Here is a 10,359-nt window from a genome sequence, read left to right as displayed (position 1 = left end):
CGAATTGCATAGGGCCTTATGCATAAGCATAAGGCCTATGTAAAGACCTTACACATAATGCATAGAATCTATGCATAGGGTTTGTGATTAAGCCTTATGCATATAGCTCATATGCATAGCCCTATGCATAATGTATAAGTATTTACACTTTATGCATAGGACTTGTGCATTATTCATTGGCCTATGCAAAAGAATAGGACCATAAGGACCTTATCCATAAGCCCTTATTTGTAGGGCTTTATTCATAGGGATTTATGTATAGGGTTTTATTTAAAGGCATCATGTAAAGGGCTTTATGTATAAGACCCTATGCATACATAAGGTTGTTATGTATAAGACCCTATGCATATAGCCTATGCATACATAAGAACCTGATGCATAAGCCCTTATTTGTAGGGCTTTTTGCATAGGAATTTATGTATAGGGTTTTATTTTAAGGCATTATAAAAAAGGGCTTCATACACAAGACCATATGGATGATGAGAATAAGGCATATGCATAAAAAAGGGCTTCATACACAAGACCATATGCATGATGAGAATAAGGCATATGCTTAAGGCACTATGTATAAGATCTATATGCATGATGAATAATACCTATGCTTAAGGTGCTATGTATAAGCTCCTTGCATAAGTACTTAGAAGTTTAAAGTGAATGCAAAAGATGTATAAAACCTTCGAGGTTAAAGTAAATGGAATAATAGTTGGTAGGAGTCATGTGAGCAAAAACGTGAGAGTGAGAAATAAATAGATTTGGTGAGATTATAGGAATGAGTCTAAAAGAGATTATAGGACTAGATGCCTTTCTCAAAGGTTTTAAATATGTAAGCTTTTGATGAAGAAAATAAGCTTTCTCCTTTTGTTTACAAGCAAGTCATATTGGGATAAGTTGCATGAGGCTATTTTATCTTATTTACGAATGTGAGCTTTTTTTCCATGTATTTCTCCTACGACATGGGTCCTAGAAGAGAGAGAGGCTACCTACATTTTTGGCTCATGCAAGAGAAGTTTCCAAAAAGAAAAAAAAATGTGTGTGTGTGTGTGTGTGTGTGTGTGTGTGTGTGTGTGAGAGAGAGAGAGAGAGAGAGAGAGAGAGAGAGAGAGATTTTATTGATGTCTATCAAAGACTTAAATCCAAAATGTAGTATATACAATCCATGTAAAAATTGGAAGTCATAGAACATGGACATAACATAAAAATGGAAGTCATAGAACATGGACATAACATAAAAATGGAAAGAAAAGTTCTAAAGAAAGATGACCCCCCATATTCTATGAAAAACTTGTGTAGGATTAAAGGGTGGTTGCAAGATCAGGGTGCCCAGTTTTGTCCACTCAGGCACCCTGTAAACAGTAAAAAAATAGGCATTTGTGGCTAATCTCTCCTAGTAAATGAAGGAATTTCGTTTCAAGTTCTTTTGTTGGAACATCATATTCAAAGTTGGAAATATAGTTGCATAATTTGATTAAGCATTAGATAGTCAAAAGTCCTCATTTTCTTAGGTACAAAGTTAATGTATACACCCTGTCCCAAATTTGAACTAATTCCATAAAATGCTAATATCTTTTACATATAGACTCATATGAGATTCCCACTTTGTACCTTAGATCTCCACATAATATGGAGCTTAACTTGATTTTTTGTGAAAATTTTAAGATATTTGTCTATTTTCTTTAAATATTTCAAGGTCTTTAAAGTGTTATACTATACGCCACTTTTTGTACCCACAATAGCTACCACTTAAAATCCTCAATCTTGTAGATCAAAAGAGTGGGTAGATACTGAGACATTAGTAGAATGTGGTGGTTAGTAAAAATTGCAAATCCAATGGTTGGATTTTTAATGATCTCTTTTTCAAAATTCTTCTAGACTATCAGAAGGCCTGTAAATATTAATAATCTAATTAGTAAAATTACATTTTTGATGTGAATCATCTAAAACCTATAGGGACTAGTGTACTTGTAATGGTGCATCTATGGAAAAATAAATTGGATCACTCTAAATATATCGAAAGATCATTTGTTTATCATTTCATCATTTTTTTGATTAATTTTGATTAATTAGACTAATTTATATTAATTTAAGTTATATTGGGTTAATTTAAGAAAAAGCGTATTTTCTATTATTTGCTTGATCTCATTTTAAGTACCTTGCCTCCCAAAATTTGCTCTCCAAGCATTGTCCCAGTCCAGCATAAACTGGATAAAACTAAACACCCCGATCTTGCAACAACCCTAAACAAGCGGGTACTATCATATGCTATCCTTTCCTATGATTGGATACATAGATTCAATTTACACCTTTTGCGTTGGTTGCCAAGTTTATGTTGAGGAGTTACTATTCTACTAGAGAGGTTGAATTTATATTTCACGGTATGACTCGATGCACATGGCTTGCAAGTTGGGGAGTTATTCTATTGGATAGGGTGAAGCTATATTTCAAGGCATGACTTGCATCTACTCAGCAAGTTATTTCAAGGCATGACTCGATGCACATGACTTGCATGTTAAGGAGTTATTCTAGTGGATAGGTTGAAGTTAAATTTCAAGGCATGACTCTTTGCACATGACTTGAAGCACACATCATCATATTTGGTTTCATATATTTTTAAAAGGCCTACTTTTCATGCTCGCATAAATTGCCAGTAACAACATTACCTAGAAGAGTTTCTAGCAGCTATTTAATGCTTTGCCATGGAGGCTTGCTTTTCCTCTTTTAATGATCACATAGCTCTTGCAACAACATTACCTATAAGGTTTTCTTTGGAGGGAATTTGTAGGTATATGATGATGTTAGACACTAAATCTTTACTTGTGAAGGGAAGCTCATATTGTGATTGGTGGAACTCCTCTTCCTCTTACCTCCCCTCTTTGCTCACCCCTTCATTGTGGTCTCTAATGATCTCCCTCCATCAATATAGGGGTACTAAAAATCCCATAATTGGTTGCTTCATTCCTGCAATGGGGCCTCTCTTCTAGAGGAGTTAGCCACCGTAAGAGAAACGAATGTTCTCTTTAAAGACATTGAGATCATTTTTCACACTTTTTGCAAAAGATGCTTAATAATGGCATGTTAATGAGATCAAGTATACTATTAAAGAATGTATGCATTCCCACAATGGGGCCTCTCTTGTCATCCACAAGAGAATTATGCTTACTTTTAAGGTACTGGGATCCTCTTTACAAAAGATGCTCACAATAATTAATGAGACTAATCATGCTATCAAACAATGTATGCATTCCCACAATCTTGTTATCCATAAGACAAATAAATGTTTGCTTTTAAAATATTGAGATCCTTTTTCACACTCTTTCGCAGAAGGTTCTCAATCTTCACTTTTTCTCTTGTCCTAAAAGAATGGACGCCTCTATCTTTCATGTGTTTACTTGAAGAAGTAGTTTTTGACCTATCTTCCTCTGGCCCACAAAAGATTCACATGTGCCATACAAAAAAGCAGCTTGTCATTGATGCCGTGGTTATAATAGATAATGAACTATAGAAGCAAATAAGCTAGAGGGAGTTGTTCGATCTACTCTTGCAAATGCATCCCACTTGTTCAAATAAACATATTACTGAATGTTTTTTGAAACATATCTAAGAGGAGTATATCTTTTCTTTAGTATGTTGCAATTTAGCATTTTAATTTCACCTGATAGGTTTAGAAGAATGGTCAAGATGTTGAAGCAAGGTGGGCATGCATAAGGACTAGAGTCAAATATACTAGAGTTGAAGAAGCAATGCACATACAAGTTCTTTCATGGTATAGTCTTCTCCAAAGGACCACGGATGATGTTACGTTTTTAAGATGCCAGCAAACAACTGGGCCTACTTCTAGAGTGGATTTGGTCAATCAAATGCATCAAATTTTTGGTAATGGAGATTTTAAGAGGACATGGGTTTGCCTTGATCATGTGTGGAGAGTTTAAATCTAGACCGCTATGGGTTTACTTTGATTATGTGCTGAAAGTTCAAGGCTAGACCACTATCGCCACTCACGTGTACGATCCTAGGTGAGGGGCAAAAGAGATTACTGCAAGTATCATGAATGTTTATGTGAAAAAGACTAATACTATTTGGAGATGCAGTGTGCTAGAGCTCATAACATTAGCAACATGCAAGATGAAGGAGGAGGATACACTGCACAAGCACTATTCTAGAGAATGCTAAATGAGGTGGTGGAGAGGAAGGGATTTCCAGCACCAAATTTCTTTGGCTTTATAGCTGACAAGGCAGGTGTTCTAATTGGAGGGCAAACTATGTACAATAATGGTCCCAACAATAGGATGGAGGGTAAGGAATGGTCATGCCACTTTCATTGAGAGAAAAACCAACACATACACACAACACAATACGTTGTCAAGGATTTTCAAGATCAGCACAAGATTCTATGTAGAATATGTAGAAGATGGCATCATGTAGAAACTAAGGATGGTGTACTAACACAGTACATGTATGTAGTACGAGCATGGTGGGTTAATAGCAAGGTTGCAAATGAAAATGTTGTTGGGCCATGGATTGGGCCATGGATTGCTAATTCAGTTGGTGGAATGTGAGATTTCCTCATCGGAGGCATCACCTAGTTGGAGTAAGCAATGTAGGTATATGATGATGTTAGACACTACATCTTTACTTGTGAAGGAAAGCTCATATTGTGATTGGTGGAACTCCTCTTCCTCTTACCTCCCCTCTTTGCTCACCCCTTCATTGTGGTCTCTAATGATCTCCCTCCATCAATATAGGGGTACTAAAAATCCCATAATTGGTTGCTTCATTCCTGCAATGGGGCCTCTCTTCTAGAGGAGTTAGCCACTGTAAGAGAAATGAATGTTCTCTTTAAAGACATTGAGATCATTTTTCACACTTTTTGCAAAAGATGCTTATTAATGGCATGTTAATGAGATCAAGTATACTATCAAAGAATGTATGCATTCCCACAATGGGGCCTCTCTTGTCATCCACAAGAGAATTATGCTTACTTTTAAGGCACTGGGATCCTCTTTACAAAAGATGCTCACAATAATTGCAACCTAATGAGACTAATCATGCTATCAAACAATGTATGCATTCCCACAATCTTGTTATCCATAAGACAAATAAATGTTTGCTTTTAAAATATTGAGATCCTTTTTCACGCTCTTTCGCAGAAGATTCTCAATCTTTACTTTTTCTCTTGTCCTAAAGAACGGACGCCTCTATCTTTCATGTGTTTACTTGAAGAAGTAGTTTTTGACCTATCTTCCTCTGGCCCACAAAAGATTCAGATGTGCCATACAAAAAAGCAACTTGTCATTGATGCCGTGGTTATAATAGATAATGAACTATAGAAGCAAATAAGCTAGAGGGAGTTGTTCGATCTACTCTTGCAAATGCATCCCGCTTGTTCAAATAAACATATTACTGAATGTTTTTTGAAACATATCTAAGAGGAGTATATCTTTTCTTTAGTATGTTGCAATTTAGCATTTTAATTTTGCCTGATAGGTTTAGAAGAATGGTCAAGATGTTGCAGCAAGGTGGGCATGCATAAGGACTAGAGTCAAATATCCTAGAGTTGAAGAAGCAATGCACATACAAGTTCTTTCATGGTATAGTCTTCTCCAAAGGAACACGGATGATGTTACGTTTTTAAGATGTCAGCAAACAACTGGGCCTACTTCTAGAGTGGATTTGGTCAATCAAATGCATCAAATTTTTGGTAATGGAGATTTTAAGAGGACATGGGTTTGCCTTGATCATGTGTGGAGAGTTTAAATCTAGACCGCTATGGGTTTACTTTGATTATGTGCTGAAAGTTCAAGGCTAGACCACTATCGCCACTCACGTGTACGATCCTAGGTGAGGGGCAAAAGAGATTACTGCAAGTATCATGAATGTTTATGTGAAAAAGACTAATACTATTTGGAGATGCAGTGTGCTAGAGCTCATAACATTAGCAACATGCAAGATGAAGGAGGAGGATACACTGCACAAGCACTATTCTAGAGAATGCTAAATGAGGTGGTGGAGAGGAAGGGATTTCCAGCACCAAATTTCTTTAGCTTTATAGCTGACAAGGCAGGTGTTCTAATTGGAGGGCAAACTATGTACAATAATGGTCCCAACAATAGGATGGAGGGTAAGGAATGGTCATGCCTCTTTCATTGAGAGAAAAACCAACACATACACACAACACAATACGTTGTCAAGGATTTTCAAGATCAGCACAAGATTCTATGTAGAATATGTAGAAGATGGCATCATGTAGAAACTAAGGATGGTGCACTAACACAGTACATGTATGTAGTACGAGCATGGTGGGTTAATAGCAAGGTTGCCAATGAAAATGTTGTTGGGCCATGGATTGCTAATTCAGTTGGTGGAATGTGAGATTTCCTCATCGGAGGCATCACCTAGTTGGAGTAAGCAATGTAGGTATATGATGATGTTAGACACTACATCTTTACTTGTGAAGGGAAGCTCATATTGTGATTGGTGGAACTCCTCTTCCTCTTACCTCCCCTCTTTGCTCACCCCTTCATTGTGGTCTCTAATGATCTCCCTCCATCAATATAGGGGTACTAAAAATCCCATAATTGGTTGCTTCATTCCTGCAATGGGGCCTCTCTTCTAGAGGAGTTAGCCACCGTAAGAGCAACGAATGTTCTCTTTAAAGAGAAACGAATGTTCTCTTTAAAGACATTGAGATCATTTTTCACACTTTTTGCAAAAGATGCTTAATAATGGCATGTTAATGAGATCAAGTATACTATCAAAGAATGTATGCATTCCCACAATGGGGCCTCTCTTGTCATCCACAAGAGAATTATGCTTACTTTTAAGGCACAGGGATCCTCTTTACAAAAGATGCTCACAATAATTGCAAACTAATGAGACTAATCATGCTATCAAACAATATATGCACTCCCACAATCTTGTTATCCATAAGACAAATAAATGTTTGCTTTTAAAATATTGAGATCCTTTTTCACACTCTTTCGCAGAAGATTCTCAAAAGAATGGACGCCTCTATCTTTCATGTGTTTACTTGAAGAAGTAGTTTTTGACCTATCTTCCTCTATCTTTCATGTGTTTACTTGAAGAAGTAGTTTTTGGCCTATCTTCCTCTGGCCCACAAAAGATTCAGATGTGCCATACAAAAAAGCAGCTTGTCATTGATGCCGTGGTTATAATAGATAATGAACTATAGAAGCAAATAAGCTAGAGGGAGTTGAAATGCATCCCGCTTGTTCAAATAAACATATTACTGAATGTTCTTTTAAACATATCTAAGAGGAGTATATCTTTTCTTTAGTATGTTGCAATTTAGCATCTAAATTTTGCCGTTTAGAAGAATGGTCAAGATGTTGAAGCAAGGTGGGCATGCATAAGGACTAGAGTCAAATATACTAGAGTTGAAGAAGCAATGCATAAGGACTAGAGTCAAATATACTAGAGTTGAAGAAGCAATGCACATACGAGTTCTTTCATGGTATAGTCTTCTCCAAAGGAACACGAATGATGTTACGTTTTTAAGATGTTAGAAACTGGGCCTACTTCTAGAGTGGATTTGGTCAATCAAATGCATCAAATTTTTGGTAATGGAGATTTTAAGAGGACATGGGTTTGCCTTGATCATGTGTGGAGAGTTTAAATCTAGACCGCTGTGGGTTTACTTTGATTATGTGCTGAAAGTTCAAGGCTAGACCACTATCGCCACTCACGTGTATGATCCTAGGTGAGGGGCAAAAGAGATTACTGCAAGTATCATGAATGTTTATGTGAAAAAGACTAATACTATTTGGAGATGCAGTGTGCTAGAGCTCATAACACTAGCAACATGCGAGATGAAGGAGGAGGATAGACTGCACAAGCACTATTCTAGAGAATGCTAAATGAGGTGGTGGAGAGGAAGGGGTTTCTAGCACCAAATTTCTTTGCTTTATAAGCTAACAAGGCAGGTGTTCTAATTGGAGGGCAAACTATGTACAATAATGGTCCCAACAATAGGATGGAGGGTAAGGAATGGTCATGCCTCTTTCATTGAGAGAAAAACCTACACATACACACAACACAATACGTTGTCAAGGATTTTCAAGATCAGCACAAGATTCTATGTAGAATATGTAGAAGATGGCATCATGTAGAAACTAAGGATGGTGCACTAACACAGTACATGTATGTAGTACGAGCATGGTGGGTTAATAGCAAGGTTGCCAATGAAAATGTTGTTGGGCCATGGATTGCTAATTCAGTTGGTGGAATGTGAGATTTCCTCATCGGAGGCATCACCTAGTTGGAGTAAGCAACTTTTAAGTTTTAAGCCATTCAATGACATTCAATGATCAATGCATTAAAGCACTTGTATGTTTTTAATAACATGTAGGTGTTTGACGAGACATCCTTGGATGTCTTGCTATGAACCAACCTAGCAGAGTCAAAGCATGCTACTACCTAGTTGCTACTTGGCTGGCAGGCAAAGGATTCAAGGGCACATTAACCTTGTACAATGCAGTAATGACTGATCTTGCAAATCCACTCTTATAAAGCATGAAGAAGCATGTATTCCAAGAGGGAAAGCATCTCATCTTGGGTCCTAGCATTGCAAAGCTCATTGAGAGGAATGCAATCACCACTACTACTGCATCTCCCAATCCAATAGCCCACAAGAAAATCGCTTGAAGAAATAGTTGCTCAGAACACTAATGCAACATGTTCCCAATGTAGTGGGGTGAAAACAAGTTAATGTAATAGAAACGGTGCTCGATGACCATCACAATAGAAGTTGAAAATAGCTCCCATTGGTCGAGTATGTGACAGAGAATCAGCCTTGAAATGGTTGTGATCTTTAACCATCAAGATAATGAGGAGGCAAATCAACATTTTGACTTGGACTAAGGCATCCAAAGGGTTAGAGAAGTTGAGATTCATGATAACACGTGAGAGATCCAATGCACATGTACTAACAATAGGGTTGCATGATGCCAAGCATGGTTAGGGGGGAAACATGTAAGTGCAAGAAACCCATCAAGCATTCAAGCAAAGGAGTTCTAGCATTGAGCTTCTATAGCTTGCCAGAATGGAGGGGCGGACAATGGAGGTAGTTCATGTGGTTTTGTAATACTAGCGCGCGATGCAGACCACACATGGAGAATCTATAGAAAGATAATAAATGCTCTAGTGATGAGGCCGCCGTCCGTGTGCCAGTACTAAAGGGAACTAATCTAACGGGGATAGCCGTAGTAGCCGCACTAGAGACAACAAGATTTCATGTTGGATATAGAAGATAGTGTAGGGAAGCAAGATGCTAGATGTGGATGCAAACAACAAGGTATAGGAGTGGGGTGTCAAAGGGTGCAACAAAGAGGATTAAACACGCCTTATCATTGTCATGCACCATTGTGGCTAGAAGGGTGATTAAGAAACTAGAGAATGAGATCTTTGAAATGGAGACAATAATTCTACCATTAGAGGTGAAAGATATGATGTCAAACACCTTAGTTACACTTGCCAAGACTTTTAGATTAGGGTAGCTCAAAGACGCATTCATAGCTTGCAAGCACTTGTACTTCATGTACCTTCAAATCTTTGGCCTAGATGCCCACAATATTATGTTCATACGCTCAAAAGGGAAGACCTTGGAAGGATATTATCTGGTCATATTCAAACTTTCTGCTTGATAGGCCTTTTGTATGTCTATTGTAATGCTAGGCCCATGACCAATTATACTAAAATTTTGAGAATACACATTTACATTAAATTACTTGGAGAGAGAGAGAGAGAGATTAAAAATTTTTTAAAGGATGGTACAAATTACAAGGACATTCTACAATTTGCTTTGTATAAAGAATGAATTAACCATTGTATAAATTTTTAAAAGGACGGTACAAGTTACAAGGACATTATACAATTTGCTTTGTATAAAGAACGAATTAACCATTGTATAGTTGGGTGGCAGAAATGACAATAATTATTTTTTTGTTTGTGTTTAACAATCTTTGGAGGACACTTTTTCATCCACGTTTTGTAGAATAATACAACTTTGGAATATCAAGGATGGTACAAATGGCAAGAGTGGCAGAAGGAATATCAAGGGCATTATACAATATGCTTTCGTATAAAGGAATAAATTGATTCATCTTCAACCAAGATGAGTGGCAGAAATGACAATAATTAATGTCATGTTCTTTGTATCTTTTACATTTTTTAATGCACACTTTTTCATGCATATTTTATATAATAATACAACCTTTGGAATAAATAGGTCTTGTGTTACTTCTTAATGTATGGTCTCTACAAAGAGTGTACCCTCAATCTCAATATTTGGAGGATATTTTTTCATCCATGTTTGGAAGAATAATACAAAACTTTGGAATATTAAGG

This window comes from Cibotium barometz, chromosome 14 (assembly GCF_041138505.1).
Source record: "Cibotium barometz isolate CiBa-2024 chromosome 14, ASM4113850v1, whole genome shotgun sequence".
In the NCBI taxonomy this organism is placed as follows: Eukaryota; Viridiplantae; Streptophyta; class Polypodiopsida; order Cyatheales; family Cibotiaceae; genus Cibotium; species Cibotium barometz.
Note: the sequence above shows the minus strand (reverse complement) of the source record.